The 22019-nt window shown below is 37.4% G+C and overlaps 1 long non-coding RNA gene across 1 annotated transcript in view; it reads right to left on the bottom strand.

Annotated features, from left to right (window-relative positions):
• The window catches only part of LOC113600506 (uncharacterized), a 150312-nt gene that overhangs the window by 69353 nt on the left and 58940 nt on the right, over positions 1 to 22019 (bottom strand). The window lies entirely within an intron of this gene.

Below are 22019 nucleotides of genomic sequence, written 5' to 3'. Positions count from 1 at the left end.
CTCCTCCTTTGCTTGTACTCTGTCTCTCTCTTTTTAAAAAATAAAACATTTAAAAAAAGAGAATATGGCCCCTTTAAACAAAAATAGGCAAATATTCAAATTTTACTGTAGTATCAAGCAAGGTGACCTTCTTCAAAACATGTTTTGCCAATCACATGTGCTGCCTGGGTTTAAACAATACACTTGAAAACAAATTAATCTTAAAAGTACCAGCATTCTTAGTAACTTTTTTCATTTAAGAGTGTGGAATGGTAAGGAGTATTTCTAGTATGGTTATTGGAGATAAAACAGGCAAAGTTTTGGGAGTAGATCTGAAATCTTAGAGGAGATGTAACAAACTCCTGAGTCGAATACAATCTGTAGATATGCTTGATTTTTGCTACCATGCTGTATGCAGTAGAATTTAAGCCTATTTGCTGAGGCAGACTCAAAACACTTCTCAAAGGAGAATCTTGCATTTGTCTGCAGACATTTACTTAGCATATTTATGCATTTCCAAATACATACATATATATATATATATATATATATATACACATACATGCATATACATATGTATGTATATATATACACATACATGCATATACATATGTATATATATATATACACACACACACATATATATATGTGTGTGTGTGTATGTGTGTGTGTATATATATATATAATCCAGCAATGTCTGTGAAGACCTATGGGTGGGTGTTGAGCTGGCAATAAGAAAATAGTGCCCCCTCCGAGCCACCTGACGTTGAATACAACTTAATACAAAACACTATTCAATGTTTGCCAAAGCACTGGGGTAGAATAAATACTCCAAATAATTATTTCAAGGATTCCTGTCCTGATTGTGTAAACTGTATGCCTGGTCAAGGCAACTCAGACAAAAGTTGGACTTTGTTCTCTTTTCTACAGAATCACCTTTTCTGAATGGCTCCCTAGAATGTGAACACACACATTGTTGCATCTACTGTATCAGTTCTCATAGTTTTGCCTCAGTAGAGCTAGTGGTTAAGACCAAGACGTATGGAACTGGACTACTAGGATGTGCCCTGGACCCTCACTGATTCAGTGACCTTAGGCAGATCTTTAAATTCTCTGCCTCTCTTTCCTAATCTGGGCCTTTCCAGACTATCTATGGACCTCAAGCTAAGAAAGCCTAATTTCCTCCACAGCTACAATGGGAGAAATTACATTAGTTAATACCCTGTTAGCTTAAAATAAAATAATCTGGTTTAGACCAATTTAAACAAAAAGGGAATTTGGGGGATTATCTCAGATAATCTAAGTGAATGTTGAACTATCTAGTCTTGAGAAGAAAAGGGATTAGGCCTTCCTCAGTTGTCTCAGCAGCAGGAGAAGGAGTTCATGGGCCTGGCTATTAACACCAGCCAAACACAATGGCCCCAAGTGATGGGGTAGTTCAGCTCAAAATTCTTACTGGTAAGCAAAATAAATAAAATAAATAAATAAATAAATAAATAAATAAATAAATACCAAAAAAAAAAGAGCAACGATTATTTGACAGGTAGTATGCTAAGAGCTTGAGGTGTATCTGTGAAACTGATAGATATACATCCAGATTTACAGTTTAATTGGCACATGGCATGTAGGCAAGTGCCTGGTGCAGTACATATATTTGTTGAATGAATGAATGTGAAGGAATAAATAACAGACATTTATTACATACCATGTTGTGGATCAGGATGGATATATTATAGGGTGCTATGTAGGCACTTTGGAGATACCCTTATGATAAAACAGTTTTCTCTGAATCCCTTCATAGCCAAGCTTTTCAAAATGTTGTATTTCTTTATCTCTTGTTCACTCTTCAACTTTTGTACAGTTTCCATACACCACTTCATAAGAAAGGTCACTTGTTGAGATAATTTTGACCTTCTTGTCATCAAATTTAAAATGTAATTTCCTGTCTGCATCTTACACAAATTCTCAGTTGTTTAAGATATAGTAGGCCACTCATTCCCTGTTCTTTTTTTAAAGTTTATTTATTTATTTTGAGGCAGGGAGGAAGAGAGAGAGAGAGAGAAGGAAGGAGAATCCCAAGCAGGCTCCACCCTGTAGTGCAGAGCCCAATGTGGGGCTCCATCTCACAAACTCACAAACTGTGAGATCATGACCTAAGCCAAAATCAAGAGTCAAATGCTTAACAGACTGAGCCACTCAGGTGCCCCTCATTCCCTATCCTTTTGTCTATATCACCATGGTGTCTTAGTTTTTTTCCTGCTTCAGAAGACACGTTATCTTAGATTCTTTTGCTAGTTCTTTCTCCTCCCCAAATGTCGGTTTTCCTCAAGGTTTACATTTGGACACTCTTCTTTTCTTTTCCTCTGCTCTCCCTCCTCCTCCTCCTCCTCCTCCTCCTCCTCCTCCTCCCCCTCCCCCTCCTCCTCCTCCTCCTTCTTCTTCTTCTTCTTCTTCTTCTTCTTCTTCTTCTTCTTCTTTTCTCTTTCTCTTTCTCTCTCTCTGTCTTTCCCCCATATATATTCCCTTCATAGATGATCTCATTAAATCCTATGGTTTTAAAGACCAGTTCCCAAATTTATTAATTGTCTAGAATGTTTCTCCTCAAACATTTCTAATTGCCAGCATCTTCTCATCCTGCTAAACCTTAAAATCTCAGCTTACATTGCAGCAGCATCACTGACTGTTACAGGCTACACTGATCACCATCACTGAGAATTCCTTTTATTTGGTTTACTCACTTTGTTTTCACAACTCTGTCACTAGTCTATAAACTTTCCAAAGCAAGGGTCTTTTCTAATTTCATCACAGTCTCTTCAGCCCTTTTTACAGGCCTGACATTTAGTAGACCTTCAAGGAATATTTATTTAAGGAATGATTAGTATCTGAGCAAGGCTCAAGGACATTCAACAGAGATATCTACAAGAAGGAGCTAATATATGTGCCAGGAGGAAAATTTAGAATATCCAGGTGGACTGGGGATGGTGAAGTAAAGGAAGATTTCCATTATGGGCAGAAGATATGGTGCATGCAAATATTTGTAGACAGTGTTCATAAAATGAAGGATAAGTGGGTGGCATGGTAGTTGGTAGGTGTCCATTTTGAACCAGACATTACAATATTTCAGTGCTTTAGCTATATTTTTGGCTTAAGACCTTTTAAAGGACATGTATGTAATTGTTTATTACTTTTAATAATTACATGTTTGCTAAACCTTAATTTCTAATTAAAACTTAATCAGCAGTGTTTTAGCCCACTTTAGTTTTTACATTCTTCTGTAAAGTATTCCATGATCTGTAAACAAACCCTTGAGAAACTTCTGTTTTAAGGAATCTATGATCACATTGTTAAAGGAAAAAATCTTTATGAATGTGAAAATTTGTAGCCTTCAGATTATTGTCTGACACAAGATGTTCAAGTATTGTTTGACATTTTGTTTAATAAAGCAGAGAGCTGTTCTGTGAAAAAATGGGACACTTCTATAGAAATATCTTTCACTCTCTACCTCCATAGTGGTTGTTGGCCCTGTTGTCAGAGTCCCTGGGTCCAGGGGAATAGGGAGAAACAAAAGAGGAAAGGTGAAAGGTGACAGAATAGAAATGAGGTAAAGGGTTCTGAAAGCCACGTTAAGGACAAAGTCTTTGTGTTTTGTATCAACAGTTAGTAGCTATTGAATAACTTAAAGGTATTCAAAATACATTTAAAAATAATTACCAGCTACGGTATTAGTGTGTTGGGGCTACTATATATAACAGACTACTGTGGATTGGATGATTTAAAAAATGGAGATGTATTTATTATGGTTCTGGAGGCTGGAAGTGAAAACCAAGGTGTTGGATGAGTTGGTTCCTTCTGAGGGCTGAGAAGGAAGGCTCTGTTCCAGTCTCTCTCCATGGTTTGTAGATGGCCATCTTCTCCCTGTGTCTCTTCATATCAATTCCCTCTATGCTGTATATGTATCTAATTCCCTTTTTATAAAGATATTGGTCACATTAGATTAAGACCTATCCTAATGACCTCCTTTAAACTTGATTACCTCTGTAAAGACACTATGTCTGAATAAGGTCACATTCTGAGGTGCTGGATATTAGGACTTCAACATACAAGTTTGAGGGGACACAATTTAGCCTATAGCAGCTACCATGAAGTGAATGGACTATGGAGCAGATTTGGGTTGGAGTCAGGAAGAATAGTTTCAAAGGCAATGAGTAAAACAAGTGAGAAATACTGTGAATGGATCTTGGATCTTGGTTCTTGAACATAGCAGCATAGAAATGTAAGTGGATTTGAGAGATGTTGAGGAATGCAAATTTGCAAAAATTGGTGATTCTTTGAATAGATGAGTCAGGGAGAAGGAGGAATCAAGAATATTTCCATATGCTTCCAAAATGGATCACTGTGAATATTGATACTACTCACAATATGAAGAATTTAAGAATAGTTTGAAGATGATTTCTCTTTTGAATGTGACGATTTTAGGTGCCTGGAGACCATCCAAGTGAATAGGATCAGGAAAACTGGGTCAAAATCTGAGCTGAAAGCCATAGAGTTACATACTTAGCTTGTTTATTTCCTGTGTTTCTTCCCTATAATAAGCATATTTATTCCCTATCTTTCTTCTCTAAAATAAACATGTGGGCTATGATTGGTTTGATGAGTGTTGTTTTAGCTGCATACTATCAACTGTGATATCCAACAAATCCATACAGAGAACCTTCCTTCCAGAGGGCCTAAAGATGAGGGGAAGTTGGAAATATTAAATGGGTTTGTAATGGGATCTCAGAAAGAAGGAGAAACTTTAGGGAAGACTTGAAGACAGAAAAGCAATTCACCAAAGGTGTTTCTGGAAGAGTTCTAGACAAAGGGAAGAGCTAGAACAAAGTCCTAAGAGGAGTGCATGCCTGATGCATTCTAGGGCCAGCAAAGAGGCTGGAGTGGAGTGAGCAGCAGAGAGTAGCAAGATACTAGACTGAAAAGTTAGTGGAGGGGAAGACTAGCAGACCATCTCTAAGGCTTTTCTTCTAAATGAAATAAGAAGCCACTGCAGGGTGTTGACAAGCAGTGGCATGCTCCAGCTTGCCACATAAGGGATCGTGTCAGCTGCAGTGTTGAAAATAGACACAGTGGTACATGGGTAGATCTGTTAGAAGGTAATATGACAGCAGATGGCTTACACCATGGCAACTGCAGTGCAGGTAGCTAGAACTAGTCTTATCTGAAATATATTTTTTAAAAAAATTTTAATGTCAATTTATTTTAGAAACAGATACAGAGACAGAGCACAAGCAGGAGAGGGACAGAGAGAGAGAGAAGACACAGAATCTGAACCAGGCTCCAGGCTCCGAGCTGTCAGCACAGAGCCCAATGTGGGGCTCAAACTCACAAACCACGAGATCATGACCTGAGCCAAAGTCGGATGCTTAACTGACTGAACCACCCAGGCAACCCAGGAGACATAATTTTTAATGGTAGAGTCCTCAGGATTGCCTCACAGATTGGATGTAGATTTAAGAGAAAGAGGAGACAAGAATGACTCTATGTCTTTTGGCCTAAGAAACTGAAGACAGGGAAGCCTATGGGTGGAGCAAGTCTGGTGGGGGAAATCAGGTGCTCACTTTTAGCCATGCTGTGTTTGAGATGTTTATTAATCATTCACGTGATTATGCATAGTGGGCAGTTGAATAACCAAGTATATGGCATTCAGAATTAAGATCAGGAGAATTAAAATTTAAATCTATGAGGATCGCCTGAGTGGCTCAGTTGGTTAAGTGACTGACTGTTGGTTTAGGCTCAAGTCATGATCTCATGGTTCTAGAGATCAAGCCCGGCATGGGGCTCTGCACTGACAGCATTGCAGAGTCTGCTTCGGATTCTCCCTCTCTTTCTGCCCCTCTCCTACTCTCTCTTACATGCATGCTCTCTCTCTTTCTCTCTCAGAATAAATAAATATTTAGAAACATATAAAATCAAATCTGTGAAACCCATTTGTATTGTGGTCAGAGAATGTAATCTTTGTTTTATTGAGATTTGAGGTTTATTGGCACACTTGCTTTATAGTCTAGTATATGATCATTTTATAAATGTCCCATTCATGCTAGAGAAGAATGCATATTCTCTATTGGATATTCACCTTGATGTCTTCACCAATTTTTAATCTACTTGAGTTATCAATAAATTAAATGTGTGTGTGTGTGTGTGTGTGTGTGTGTGTAGGCTAATAGAAATTAGAATATTTAATCTTGGATGGTTAAGACTAATTATTAGAAACAGAAATGAACTATTGTGGTTTTTTAAAATATTTTTTAAATTCTTTTTCAGAGAGAGAGAAACACACAGCATGAGCGGGGAAGGGGCAGAGAGAGGGAGACACAGAATCTGAAGCAGGCATCAGGCTCTGAGCTGTCAGCTCAGAGCTGGATGTAGGCTCCAACTCATGAACTTCAAGATCGTGACCTGAGCTGAAGTTGGATGCTCAACCAACTGAACCATCCAGGCTCCCCTGTTTTTTTTTTAATCCATATTTGCTTTATCTCTTTTCACTTCCTTATTTCCAGTTTTCCATTTTAGGTTGCTTTGAACATCTCTCTAATAAGAAGAATATATTAGATTTTTTTTCTGTTTGGTTTCTACTTACTCCAATGACCTCTGTATTTTATTATGAGTTTAAGATCTTCATAATAGTTTTGTCTGGCATTGGCTTTTTGTTAAATTATAGCCAACATTCAGAAAACTACACAAATCATACATACGAACTCAATGAATTTTCACAAATTGAACACCCCTGTGAAACTATCATCAACCTCAAGAAACAAAATTCTGGGGGTGCCTGGGTGGCTTGGTCGGTTAAGCGTCCGACTTCAGCTCAGGTCATGATCTCACGGTCCGTGGGTTCGAGCCCCGCATCAGGCTCTGTGCTGACAGCTCAGAGCCTGGAGCTTGTTTCAGATTCTGTGTCTCCCTCTCTCTCTGCTCCTCCCCTGTTCATGCTCTGTCTCTCTCTGCCTCAAAAATAAATAAACGTTAAAAAAAATTAAAAAAAAAAAGAAACAAAATTCTGTTGTAGCCAGGAGCACGGGGATGCAAGGGCACAGGACTCCCAAACATCAGGTCTGGCCATTCGCCACCAACAAAATCCAAAGGCAGAGAGACCAGGGGTGGTGAACAAGAAGGAAATTTATTTCAGTGAGGCCAGCACCAGAAAGGCAGGGGACTAATGTCTCAAAGACGTTCTCCATAATGCTGAAAATATTTTCAGGTGTATATAAAGAAAGTGTAGGGCAAAGGTTGGTAGCTACATGCAGGTAGGCAGTGAAGGTCAAATCAGTTACAGTCTTGGGGCCAGTCACGGGTTCTTGCTGGCTCAGGGCAGTCCTTATTGCTGGAGAGGGTAGTTTGGGTTCTCATCAGGGGATGCTTTACCCACAGGGTCTTTTGCCTGAGTTAAAAGATAAGCTGGAAAGAAGACCTTAATCAATTAGAAAGTGTGAGGACAAAATGGAGGTAGTTGAAGTCCTCTTTCACTACCACTCCCAAAGTTCCCTCACAGCCCCTTCCAGTGACTCTTCTCCAGCTAGCATAGCTAGCATCCTGACTTCTAGTTTCATAATTAGCTTAACCTGCACTTTTGATATTTATGTAAATAGTGTCATACAGTATATATTCTTTTTTTTTGCCTGAGGGGGGTGGATATGTGGACAGAGATGTGATAAAACAAAACATAGCAAAATATTAATGATATAATCTCAGTAGTCAGTAATCTGGTGTTTACTGTAAAATTCTCTTAATTTTGCTGTATGTTTGAAAATTGCCATAATACAAAGTTAGAAAAATACTTTTTTATATTATCTTGACTTTCTAGAGAAAAGAAGTTAAAAGTGTAGGAATTTGCCAATTTTTATAGGGACTTTCTAGCTCAAGCTTTCTCAGCAGACCAGCAGTTTGATGGCTTTGCAAATATTTCTCTACAACTGAGAATGGCTCACTGGGATACTCACAGCTTGCTGACTTATTTTTAACTATCATCCTACACTCTTTATTCTGATTTTGCATTAATTGAATCATCTTCTGATTTTGTTTTTAAATTTCCTCAAAGGAAAGGAAGAATATAGTAATTTAGACCCCATGTTTGATAATTATCTTTCTCATTTGAATTGATTAATTATTTTTCTGTTAGGAATTTGGTTTCCTGAGCAGCTCAAGACAAACTGACCATCAAGATACAGGCTTCATGGTGTTCAGAGGGAGTCTCTGGGCCTAAGACAATCTCTTATGCAAAATAGCAAACCACAAAGTCCCAATTGCTTATCTTTATTAATATTGTGTACAAATAAAGGATGTTCCATTTCCATGAAATTGCTTTAAAGCTACCTGGGATAAAAATAAATTTGTTTATATTTAATTTCTCTTTCAAACAGAAAGTATAATTCCCATATCAGCATATAGTGCCATTATAGGCATTTTGAATACAGAAATAGCCTTGTGATAAACTGACTATTATGGTGCTATTTATTAAAGTCAAACCCGATTATCTCTCATCCCCTTCAGATGGTAATAGATTACTTTAAAAAATATTATCATTATTTAAAAAAATAATTTAACAACGTACCTCAATTAGGGAAAAAAAAGAAATTTACGCCTTCAGAGATATTGGGTATGTGTTTCTTTGCACTTAGTAATTCCTTATCAATTAAAATATAGTTTGCAAAAGCAATGGATACATGTTTTAGGGTACACTTAACCATCCCCAAAAACAAAACTTGAAAGTAAGTTGCTAATTTTAAGTATCTTCCATAAAATTCTGGAGGGAACGATTGAGATTTTGCAGAGATGATGAGCATCCTTATGACTTTCTTTATTACAACTATTAAGATGCTCAACTGCAGTTAAACTGAATTAAATTGGCTTTCAATGGTCTTTTAATGGAAAAGCCACAGGGTGGCCATTCACTTCCATTGCAAAATTATGGGGTTTTTTCCCTTTAGCAGAATTTAAGAATATAATGTATACCACATTATCTCCTGAGCACTGGAAAAATGAAAATGCACCTAAGTAACAGACAGAATACATTTAGTTTAAGAAAAACAAAAATTCCTATCATAAGAACCATTTTTGCTGCACTTTCTGTTTCAGCTCTGTATTCATGGCTTGTTAAGTGAATGAGTGCTAATCTCAAGTAAAAGCAAATTAAATATACAAATGAATCAAATAAGAGTTACAGAAACATTATAGGAAATGAATTGGCAAGAGATGAATAGGTGAAATTTCACAACTAAGTAGGAGATTGGGATCGCACAGTAGAGAAGAGCTCTGATCTCAGAGTCTGGACACTTGTTCTTCTTCAGTTTTGATAAGGCACCACCCTTGGACAAATTTCTTTGTCACTTGAGCCTCATAAACTAACCATAAAATAAAATGGAGAAAGTTCTTTTATGAGGATTAAATATAAGCATATAAACAGAAAGGCTGTATACATTGAATGATGCTGGTAAAATGACAATTCCTTTTCATGCTTAAATAGTTTTCTGTCCCTCATCATACCTAAGGATGTTTATCCTACATATGTAAGAGAGAGTCTAACCTTGACAGTGTTCCAGCTTTGATTACTTAAGAAATGTGACTTGAGCAATGCTGCAAGTCCCCTTCTGCCCCAGAAATAGCTCTGAAATCAGCCTTCCATTGCCTGGAATTGTCACGATTAATATTATTATTTTGTATTTATATTTTTACATTATTTATTTGGGTTATGATTTTGTTCCTAAAAGACATGCATTTATTTTCTCTTCCTTTTTCCTTCTCTTTCTGAACAATTCAGTCCTAAAGCAATTAGGGGAGGCAGAACAAGTATGGGTTTCCTATCACTGCCTTAACAAATTACCATGCACATGGTGGCTTGAAAGAACACAAATTTATTACCTTACAATTCTGGAATTCAGAAGTCCAGAATGGGTCTCACTGGGACTGCACTTCCTTCTGGAGGCTCTAAAGGAAAATCCATTTCTTTGCCATTTCTGGCTTCCAAGGGCTGCCTTTGCTCGTTGCCTCTCAGTCCCCTCCCATCTTCAGACCCAGTCACAAGGGCTGGGTCCTCCTTAGGCTGCCACCTCTACAGTTCTCCCCTTTCTGCCTCCCTTAAAGATCTTTGTGATCAGATTGGACCCACCTGGATAATGTAGAATTATTTCCCCATCTCAAGAACACTTGGTTAGCAATCTTAATTTCCCTTGTCACGTTCCCTAACATATTAAGCAGTTACAGAGATTAGGATGTGGACAACTTTAGGGAACCATTATTCTCCCTGCCACTGTAGGTCACTGTGTAAGCAGTGAGTGGTGGCTGCAATGGCTCAGAGTGGGGTGTGACCGCCTCAGTAGAGTCCACATGATGGTCCCATAGACAAGAGGCATATGGAATGTTAGAACCTAAGCAGGGTGAGGGAGCCACCCCCATTGTAGGGCTGCCCATACTGGGTGTCAGGCCCCAAGTAGGGTGAGGAAGCATTCATATTTGGGAGCAGGCCAGCATAGAATTAGAACTCAAGCAGTTGTAAGGTGGGCACTCATACCCGGGCACAACCTGCCCTGTGATGTTGGAGCCTATGTGGACAAGAAGGCTTTCAATATATGGGAGTTTCCAACATCAGGTAACATAACCCAAGCAAGGTGTCCACACTTGCAGGACATATTAGAGCCTGAGATTGTTGAGGAGGGCATCTCCATGTGGGGTGACCCAGTGCAGGATGTCAGAACCATAGAAGGAAATCTTCTTCATGAGAGGACGCCTGGACTAGGAAGTCAGAGCCATGCAGGTTGAGGAGGGCACATGGTAGGGCAGTTTGCTGTGGATACTAGAGTGTGCAAGGTGCCCACATAGGTGGACAGAGCATATTGGTGTCAGAGCCCGAGCAGAATGAGGAGGAAGTCCACACAGAAGGGTAGCTTAGCTGTCTGAGAAGAATATCCCCACAGGGTGGGGGTCCACATGGGACACAAAGCCTGAGCTGTTCGAGAAGGGAATACACGCATAGGACAACCCAACATTGGGTATCAAACTCCGACAAAGGTAAGGGAACTGTTCACGTAAGCTGATGCGGAGTGATGGAGCCCAAAAGAGATGAAAAAGGCCTTCGTGAAGGGGAGCATCCAGCACGGGGAGAAACAGTGTGGAAAGGGCATTCCATGGGTAAGGTGGGGGCAATATATATGAGAGATTGGGGACATACAAGGATATTGGTTAACAGAAGCCAAGCTTCTTACTGTCAGAGAAGTGAGTTAAGTATACAAAAGGGAGAAAACTAACATGGACCATGTAGGATTAAGTATTGTGTGATCACATATATATATATATATATATATATATATATATATATATATATATAAAATTGGTATTATCTTTCAATAAATAGATGATAGGTAGATGACAGATAGATAGATAGATAGATGATAGAAAAGTAAATACAGATGTAAATATATGTATGTGGGAACACACATATATGCCTGTCCACTGATTGGGGCTGGGTACAGCAACACCCCAATAATAATAACAAGCACATCTAGTTCTCAGATATTGACTTCTAAATCCCACTCTCCAGTAAAAGAAACCAGAACTCTTAAGGGAAAATGGCTAATCCAGGGCCTCAGCAGCACACTTCAGCAAGATGAATCTAAAAAATCTTGTTCTTCCAGAAAGAAAATGCTCAAAGAATAATGGAACATGTCAGAAAGAAACAGCAGGCAGCATGAACAGGTGTCCAATGGCCAAATCAGGAAAAATGTAAGCTTCAAAATAAATAGTAGCAGGTTATAACTCATTGAATGACATAGAAATCTCAAGGCCTTACAGATAAAAATAACAACGAATAAATTGAAAGCTTTTTATGTAAAAGGATATTTACACATCTCACAGTATCTCTTCCACAAAATGCACTTTGCAAAGATAGAGAAACCTAGTGCTACAACACAGCCTTCCCAATCAGGATACTACATTTGAGTCTAAGGACACACATTTGGCGATCATTTTCTCAATTCTTCCAAGAATGGTACATGCTATATTCATAAGAAATTCATAAGAAATAAATGAATTCATTACGTACAATGAGTATCTGAGAGCAGAGGTCAGCAAAATATAATCTGAAGGCCAAGTCCAGTCAGCTATCTTTTTTGTGTGTATATATCATGAACTATGAATGAATTCTTATATTTTTAAATGGTTGAAAATAGTAAAAAGAGGAATAATTTGTGATACATGAGAATTACATGAAATTCACATCTTATTGTCCATAAAGTTTTATTGAAACCTTTGAGCCAGAGACCTTTGTTTACACATTTTCTATGGCTTCTTTCAAGCGACAATGGTGTGAGTTATTTGCTATCTGGCCATTTACAGAAAAGTTTGCCAAGCCCAGCCTCAGAATACTTGGGCTTAATTCTCTCATAGAATGTTTGGTTGAGAAAAACTTAACCAAAGTGCACAGATTAGTAATGAAACAAATGAAATTGTGTGTCACCTACCAGGATGCATGAATTAGTGGATGTTGCATTATGCCAGATGTTTTTTCTTCATGTATAGAGATTTTTTTCTCATTTTTAGTTATTAATATGGTGAATTATATTGACTGATTTCAAAATGAACTTTGAAATCAACTTTGCTACTACTACCTGGAATATACCCACTAGGTCATGATGTGTCATCCATTTTTTAAATATTGCTATAAAATATTTAATAATATTTTACTAAAGATGGTTGGGTCTATTTAATGAGGAATATTAGTCTTTAATTTTCTTGTATTTTTTTTTTCTTTTTTTGGTGTCAGGCTAATTTGAGACTTGGAATGCTTGGGATATGTCTCCACCTCTTCTGTGTTTGGGAATTTATATAGTATTGGTGTTACCTTTTCCTTTAATATTTGATAGAATTTGCTAAGGAAGTCTTCTGACTTTGGAGCCATCTGAACTCTAGGGATTATTCCAGCTCTTCTTTCTTGTGATTCTTTTCTCTGTCTCAGGTAGTTTCCTCCCATACATGTACATGTCATGACTGGGTCAAGGGCTTGAAAGGCCCATCTGCAGATTTTCAGAGTTTGCTCTGTACAACTCCCTTCTTCCTGATATTCAGCCCTGCTAGCCTGACTTAGTCTCCCCAAATTCGACTCTGTTACCTCAGAGCACTGAGACTTCTGGGCTCTGTTTGGTTCCCAACCCCCCCACTTCTTCACTATGGCCTAGAAACTCTCTCCAGCCTATAAACTGAGGACAATTATAAGAGTTGTACCACTTTTTCTTCTTCTGTTGGGGATGACTATGTGAGCTGCCTATTATCCAAATTCTGAAAAATGTTGGTTCATATTATAATCTACTTTTCTAGTTGATCTCAGATGCTAAGTAAGCTGGCTTCTTTTACATCCTCATAACCAAGAACACAGGTTATTTAATACTGTTTTATATTTATATATCATCTTCCAAATTATAGACAAGATTCTGTTTTTAATTTGGCAACAAACATTTTTTTAAGTTTATTTATTTTTGAGAGAGAGAGAGAGAGCAGGGGAAGGGCAGAGAGACAGGGAGAGAGAGAATCCTAGGCAGAGTCTGTACCATTAGCATGGAGCCCCCTGTGGGGCTAGAACCCAGGAACTGTGAGATCCTGACCTAAGCCAAAACCAAGAGTCAGACACTCAACCAACTGAGGCACCCAGGTGCCCCTGGCAACAAACATTTTAAACGTACCTATTTAACAAATTTTTGAAGAAATACAAAATGCCCCACCTTTGACTCTTAGTTCAAGTTGGCATTCCAAATATCTTCCTTCTTAATCTTTAATGAAGGAGGAATAACTTTAAGTTTAAAAGTTTTTGAGATTGCATGTAAAAAACAATACTTCAAAATTATATAAAATGGAAGCAATTCATTGAATTGTTTCATATTTTGTTTTAATATGTGTGAAAGAAAATTACATTTTCAAATATATTCTAAAACAAAAATGGAATTTTAATTTACCACTTATTTTAAAGTGTAGAGCTTGTATTAAGAGATTCCATGTTATAAGAGATTAAGCAGAGAGAAATAATTAGTAGGCTCATTTTATTCTTATAGAGATATAATTTCTAGATACTGATGTGATTTCCCTATTCCCTCTAAAAGAAGCAAAATCCAGTTCTGAAGAGATGTAGACAATTATATGACCATTTAGTTTACAATGAAATCCAGTGATAAAAAGTAACTTTTGTTTCTGAATGATGCTTTCTTCCTAATAGGAACATTTACAATAGACAGCTAAGTTCATTTATGTTGAAATGCCTACCATCATTTCACAAATTGTTTGTTATCAAATTTATTAGATTAACAATCCTGTTCTCATTATACAATACTCAAGGCACATCCACAATCTATTGAGAGCTGTTCTATTATAATTATATTTAGAAGTAATGGCAGGAACGGGGGCTCAGAGAACCTCATGAATTGCAGTTTCCAATTATGTAACTTTCCAACTGAATTTAATGTTATAATCAAAGAGTTAGTAATTGATAACATCACGGAAACTTTTTCATTTAAAATTAAGAGCAATCTTACTCAAAGTGTCATATTTACTATCCATAGTAAAGAATGAAAAAAACTAACTACCTTAAAAAGGAGCCACCTCTCTAACTAAGCAATATTCAGTACTAAACATGAGCAATATTTGATAATAAGAAAATTTTTTCTAAGAAATTCATAGTAAGAAAAATATAGCTACAATGTGAATGAAGAAAGAAGGGAAAATATAGAAAGACAAAAATATATATATTTTGGGGGCGCCTGCGTGGCTCAGTCAGTTAAGCATTTGACTTGGGCTCAGGTCATGATCTCACAGCTTGTGAGTTTGAGCCCCACGTCGGGCTCCGTGCTGACAGCTCAGAGCCTGGAGCCTGCTTGGGATTCTGTGTCTCCCTCTCTCTCTGCCCCTACCCTGCTTGTGCTCTCTGTCTCTCATAAATGAATAAATGTTAAAAAAAATTAAAAAAAATATTTTGTTTTATTTTGACAAATGTTAACAAGCAGGAAATTTCACTAATAAACATATTAACTTGAAAATAAATGATAAAATACAATGGATACTTTAGACAAGGGAAGAAAACAAATAACACTTTACTATTAAATACAAAGCATAAATATGATGGTGCTGATGGATAATTTTCCAGGACATAAATGGTAAATATACATATAATTTTATGAAGTAAATCACATTTTCTTCCTCTATTAAAGCATTAAATGACATTATGAATCTCTCCTCTTCGAAATGTTAAAATTTCTAAGAACCTTTGGAGTTGTGGGTCATTTAGACCCAACCTTAGACACAGGCAAAAGAGGGTTTTGCCTTGGGCTATATACTTTAGAGAACACACATATCAGAAACAAAATGAAGGAACAAATACATTTGCTAAAGAATATATGGGCCGCTTCTCCCAGTGCTGACAGGATGTGACCTGGAACTCAAAACAACCTCTCTCGTTTCTGAAACTGTTTGGACCCCCAAGAAATATTTCTCACGTCTTAACCCATTTCTGAATGCCATGAAAATCTGTGGGCTGTCCATTTGCCGGTATCAGAAATGGGCAATGCTTTTTTGGATTGGAAAAGATTTGGGTGATAGCAGTACTTAGGTAAATAGAAAAGAAAAACAGGGTAATTAATTAAAAACTTCTTCCTCCTAGATACTATGATTCTTGAATAATGAATACTAATGTCAAGCATCCATGTTTTTCCTTCTTTTTGTGTTTTAATTTTTGGATCTGTGACTATACATGAATTAGTATAGTATTCACACCAATTGCAGATGGTGCCTGAAGAATAGTTTGCAATATTCCACAAATCATATTACTCTTAAATTTAAATACATGTGGAACTAGATCCAAAATACATGAAGCATGAAATACATTCTTTCACTGGTAATTAGACGAATGTTAAATGCTAGAACTGTGAATACTGTTACTTTAATCAAAATATTTAATAAAATTTAAATAATTTTTCAAAACAAATTCATGTATGTTATATTTTAATGATTTTGTTTTTTATCATTTACATAATTTTGCTTTTTTTTTTTTTTTTTCCGAGAGAGCACACATATGGAGGAGGCCAGAGGGAGACAGGAGAGATGGAGAGAGAGAATCTTAAGCAGGCTCCACACAAGGATCTCAAAGCAGGGCTCAATCTTATGGCTGTGAGATCATGACCTGAGCCAAAATCAAAAGTCAGACACTTGAGCACCTGGGTAGCTCAGTTGGTTAATTATCCAACTCTTGATTTTGGCTCAGGTCCTGATCTCACAAACCGTGAGATCAAGTCCCACGTCGGGCTCTGTGCTTGGGATTCTCTCTCCTCCTCTCTCTCTGTCCCTCCCCCACTCATGCTCTGTCTCAAAATAAATAAATAAATTTAAAAAAGGAAGTCAGATGCTTAACTGACTGAGCCACTCAAGCACCCCTAGATAATTTTACTTTTTAATAGTTTAAAAGAAAAATAGCTCTTAAAAGTATATAAATGCTATAGTGCTGCACTGAAACTCAATAAATATCCAGAAAGTACACATATCATAGCTCCATAAATTTTCATAACCTGTACACACCCAAGTAACCAGTACAGATCAAGAAAGAGAACATTGTCTGCACCTAGAAGTCGCATAATGCTTTCTTCCTGTCAATCTTCTCCCCAAGGTTAATCATTATTACATCATTACATTCTCTTCATCTTTCCACATAACATATAATATCAGTAATTGTGAGAGTAATATTCACTCATATTCACAGGTGCCACCAGACTCAAGTGGAGGGGTTATACAGGGCATATATGCTTGGGAGGGAGACTCACAGGGAGCATCTTACAGTTTTGCCTACCAGAGTAGGCTATCCATTTTCAGATGCTATTTTATAGAAATAAAGTAAATTCTTCAAGATTATATCCATAATGGATGATAAAGTTGAGACCAGACTGTAAGTATTCTAACACAAATCCAGTGATCTTTCTACTATACTAACGTAGGGTCACCCCACTCATTGTCTTCCATTTGTTTGTATATTAACACATTTTAAATATGGCAACTGGAACTAACAATTTTAGGAGTATAAGGATTTCTTTAAAAAATAATTGTATAGACCTTCCATGTTAGAAAACTGATATTTTCATTTAATCAGACTATAGTCAATAATCATTATGCATATTGAGTAAAAAATACTGTTAAATAACTCTGTATCTTCAATGGCTCTGAGACCCAGAAAACTCAAGTCAGGCACTGCTGTAAATGGCATGTGTCCAGTAGAGAGTAGAATGGGCTCACGTCTCTTGTTTTAGTCTGAATTCATATTACTTTCAGTGTTTGTCCCACATTTTAACCACCAAGTGAATTAAAGGACTTCATATGCTATGCCCCATCCCCAAAATAGCTTTTCAGCAATCATGACAAATAATCTTTTTTTATTTAAAAATGTTATAGGACAATTATTTAGGAAATTCTCAACAAGAAGCCTAGACTGACAGGTATGCATATCCCAAAGTGTGACTTCAGCAAGGTCCTACTAAATGCACATACAAAGTGCACGTCAGCTTTAAACATACATAAAATGAGTATCCTTTACTTTTTATTGGCACAATCTTTGCTCTACTTAAGAAAACATAAGCATCATATGGTAAACCCAGACTCGGGCTGAGGATACAAGGGCCGAATTTCTGCTTAATGTGGAGGGTAGAATCAGATCTCCCAAGTGGTACTTCCAGCCTCATTCTGAAAGAATCTACCCAAAGGAAGACTTGAGGCCGTGCCGAGACCGCTGGAACCAGCTCTTTCATCCCACAGAAGTTCTCAGTTGTTCTAGTTTGCCAAAATCACAAGGTAATAATTGGGGCGGGAGACAGAGAGCCAGGCACAGAGAATTCATAACAAGTTCATTGTGCCAAGATGCAAAATGTGCCTAAATATCTCAGATGCTCCCTGAAGCGGCCTCGGAAAACACTATCCACTTGCTCTCATCTGGAAACCACAACTGCTTCTTATAGAATGTTCTGTGGCTGAAGCTGGCAGTGGTAAGTTTCCACACAGCAAACTGAGTAAATAAATGCTGTATTTGCTTTTTAAAAAAGTTAACTACCCTTGCTGATTTCCAACTGCTCTTAGAAACACACCATTGTCAAGCTTTCCCTGGTTCAGGAATCATCATTCTTCTATTTTATGAAATCTATGACATTAATCTGCTTCAAATTATTATAATCAACATATCTAAAGCATCAGTCTAGGCATAAAATGGGTCTTTTTTGAAAATAAGTAAAACATTATTGATACAGTGTGGCTCTTTCTCCCATTGATTTTCATTCTCTGCAGTAACCATAGACTTCTAGAGTTAAAAGGAGCCTTAGAGATCATTTAGGCCTCCTGTGGCCTTTTTTCTGGGCAGCAAAAAGAGATCCAGATATGTGAGATAACTTCCTCAAATGTACAAAACTAGACGGTGGTAAATCCAGATCTAGGACTTGAGTCTCTTGATTCTTGTGTCAGTAAATCAGCATCAGGGTGTAGGCGCAGGGTCTCCCAAACAATGTCCAGCCCTCAGTTCAACCGAGGACTGCACATTGTACCCACGTGCATTTCTATACTGAATAACTAAAGGATATTTGAAGCTGTTAGTTTTCATCTGTGTCCCAAGCATACCTCCCTGTAATCTAAACCTCAGGTCCCCTCTTTCACTCTCTCAGTAGATCCCAAAGCCAAGGTGACAAATTCTGTCTTACATAGTGTGACCACAGCCCTGCTGATCCTGATTCTGATGTGGTCAGCAACTCCAGCATCCAGGGGAGCCTTTTAAGGGTCTGCCAAGAACCCTCAAGACCTGTCAAAATTGTATCTCCTTTAGGGTGAGTTCTGAAAATGTTCCAGTTCTTCTCAACAATTTTCCCAACTCTTTAATTCCCCATAAGATAACAAATCTTCCTAAGAATTTCTCTGCAGTTGTAATTAGCATTAAAACTTGCCATTATGGCTTTAATCCCATTGTTTTTATGTTTACACAAATCCTTTTGCTTCTTCTCATTATTATCTTATCTGTTTTGTTTTGTTTTGTTTTGTTTTAGAGATTCCCACTAGGTTAACATAATGATCTTCGTCTTTTTCTGCTCTGAAACTCCTGTCCCATTGATCCCAGTGAGGGTGCTTAACCGGAGACTTCTGGAGACCTAACAATGGCCAGAAATTATATTTTAAAAAAAAATAGTATTTGCTTTGATCTAAAGATTCAATTACAGCTTTAATCAGATTCTTGAAAGACTGGCATAGAAAATTTTTTAATGTTTATTTATTTTTCAGAGAGAAAGAGAGAGAGAGAAAGAGAGGGAAAGAATCTGAAACAGTTTCCAGGTTCTGAGCTTTTAGCACAGAGCCTGATGCGGGATTCAAATTCGTGAACTGTGAGATCACTACCAGAGCCGAAGTCAGATGCTTAAATGACTGAACCACCCAGGTGCTCCTGAAAGACTGGCATCTAGAAAAAGGTTGAGATTGATAGTTTCATAAAATTAGACCCACACAACTCACTCATTTTTGCCTCTGTGACTCTTTGTCCCTCCTTCCATTGGTTACAGTCCCTCCCATTGCGTGGTGCCCACACAGCTCAAGCACCCATCAGCCTACAGCATAGAATACCCATGGCCCTTATTGTTCTGTGGCATATGTAAGCATCCACAAGAATTATTGCTAGTTTAGACTGAAACTGTATATTGATGATTCAGTATAGGATGATTATGACTCAAAGGGACTATATGTCTAAACTTTGGTTGATAAGTATAGTCAGATCATGAATCATGGACTGAATGTATTCTGGGATGATCACTGTCTTGGTTGTTATGCATTATGCAAATAGTCAACATTAACTATTAGAGACCAGAAATAGCTCTGAAATATACATTCATGAGTGTATAACAATGCCCCAATTTAACCTTAAATTGGGGCAAGGGGTGCAGAGAGAGGGAGAAGAAAGGTGGGTGGGTCTCTGAAGAAAGACTGGGTGACAGGCATAGGAGTACACTACCAAACTTAGACAATGAAATAAATATTCTGCTTTTTTTTGATAAAGTATTCCCCAGTCGTGTGCTGTTCTTAGGAACTGGTGTGCTGGGCATATTTTATATAGTTCTAATTAACTTTCAAAGCAATTTTCAGAAGGTAACAAACTGAGGAAAGGTTGTATATAAACTGGAAGTTTGCTTATTTATTACTTTGGTGAATTTAAGACAGCTACTATGTTTCCCCAGTAGAAATTATTATCAGCACTGTATCATTGTAATATCACATGACACCCCAACCAAAGGGCTTTTTTAAAATTTACTTCATAGTGCAAAAAAAGAACAGCATGAATAACTTGTTAATATATCAGTGACTGATTAGTTACCAGTCATGAATATCAGCCTCTGCTGTAACAAAATGTTTGTTTCAAATTTATTTCTTCCATACAAAACCAGTCATACTTTACATGGACAAATGTCAGAAAATAAAGGTAGTTTCAACACATTAGAACAAGCTCTCCACATGCTGAATGTTGCCAGTAGGTGAGAGACTTTGAATATTTATGAGGTTCTAGGTCACCTTCCAACAATAGGTTATGACTGAGGTTCTGGAAATTTCTAGCTCTCCATGATGATGCACCAAAATAGCAGTTACAACGACTTTTTAATTATGTGCTGTCAAGTGCCAGACACTGGACCCTGCTATTAGAGGCAAAGGTAAGACCTCAGTAAGTTTTTAAGGGGAAGTCGGTATTCATTTTGTCATATTTAGGGTAGAAATTTAATTTTTGGTGTTTTTATCTCACTCTAGTCAGCAACATTAATATGCAGTTGATTTATGAAGGATTAAAAAAAACCCTTTAATTGGCATTGCATGATTTCGTTAAACAATAAACGGATTTGTATGCAAGCTAAATTTAGAGGGCATATTTTATATCGGTTCAACAGCTACAATTCCATGGTAGGCATAGAAAAGTCTATTTTGCTACTACAGACAGTGTGTACCCTGAGGTATTGGGTTACCGTGCAATGATGAATATTTCCAAGACTTTTCAGCTTTACTGAACATCTGCTTTTCACAACCACATTTTAAAGGGAAAATCTAAGAGACAGAAAAACATACAAAATCCCCAGGACAGGAAAATTTCCTTCTCATCTCTTCCATAAACCAGCACCAGATTTCAAATTGGAACCACTGATCACGTGAGGATATTTTCAATGATGTTTCTTTTTGCCAGTCTCTTTTGTGAAGCCTAATTTGGGGGTGAAGGTGAGTGTGGTTTGGGGAACACCCTGCAACAATCAGACTTTCCAAAACAGAACAGAGGGAGGCCAAAGGGATCAGACACACAAAACTCCTCTCCCAGTCTCTTGCTATATAAGGTTATTAAAGAGTTGGAATCACCCAGACATAAAAACCTCCAGACAAAACACTGGCTGTCGATGGAGTGGGAGATGCCACAGCCAGCCTGCCCTTCCATGGGTGAAAAAAAAGATGCATGTCTGCCTTACCTAAAGTCGAGGGATTTGCTCCTTCTTTTCACAGATTGTGAAACGCTTTCCTGAAAAGTAGGGTACTCTGTCTACCTCATGTTGAGAGTGAGAAAATGAAAGTTTGTCCAGTGATCCCTGTGGACATGAGCTGGTCACACATCTCCCCTTCACAATACAGGAAAAATAACCCTGCCTGAGTTATGAGGCATAGCTCACTGAAAATATGTTTCCTTTAGATTCAGATTTCTTGAGTCACCTATTCTTAAAGGTCTATCATATTTTATATGTCCGAGAGAGATTATTGAGCAGAATAGTCTTATTTTTCATTATTTGAGATAAATACAGTCACCAATATACAATCAGAGCAACACTCTATTATACGTTTGCTTCATTTTCTGTTGGGAACGCAATTATCTTTAAATACCAACATTTTAATAGTTATACAGTCCTATCAGTGTGGGGTAATGACCCAAAAAAACAAAACCATAGAGAATCATGGAATGGCAGAAATTTTTAAGCTAAACATAGCTTGGT

The sequence above is a fragment of the Acinonyx jubatus genome, chromosome B1, assembly GCF_027475565.1.
Source record: "Acinonyx jubatus isolate Ajub_Pintada_27869175 chromosome B1, VMU_Ajub_asm_v1.0, whole genome shotgun sequence".
Lineage (NCBI taxonomy): Eukaryota > Metazoa > Chordata > Mammalia > Carnivora > Felidae > Acinonyx > Acinonyx jubatus.
This window is presented reverse-complemented; position numbering and strand designations above follow the sequence as displayed.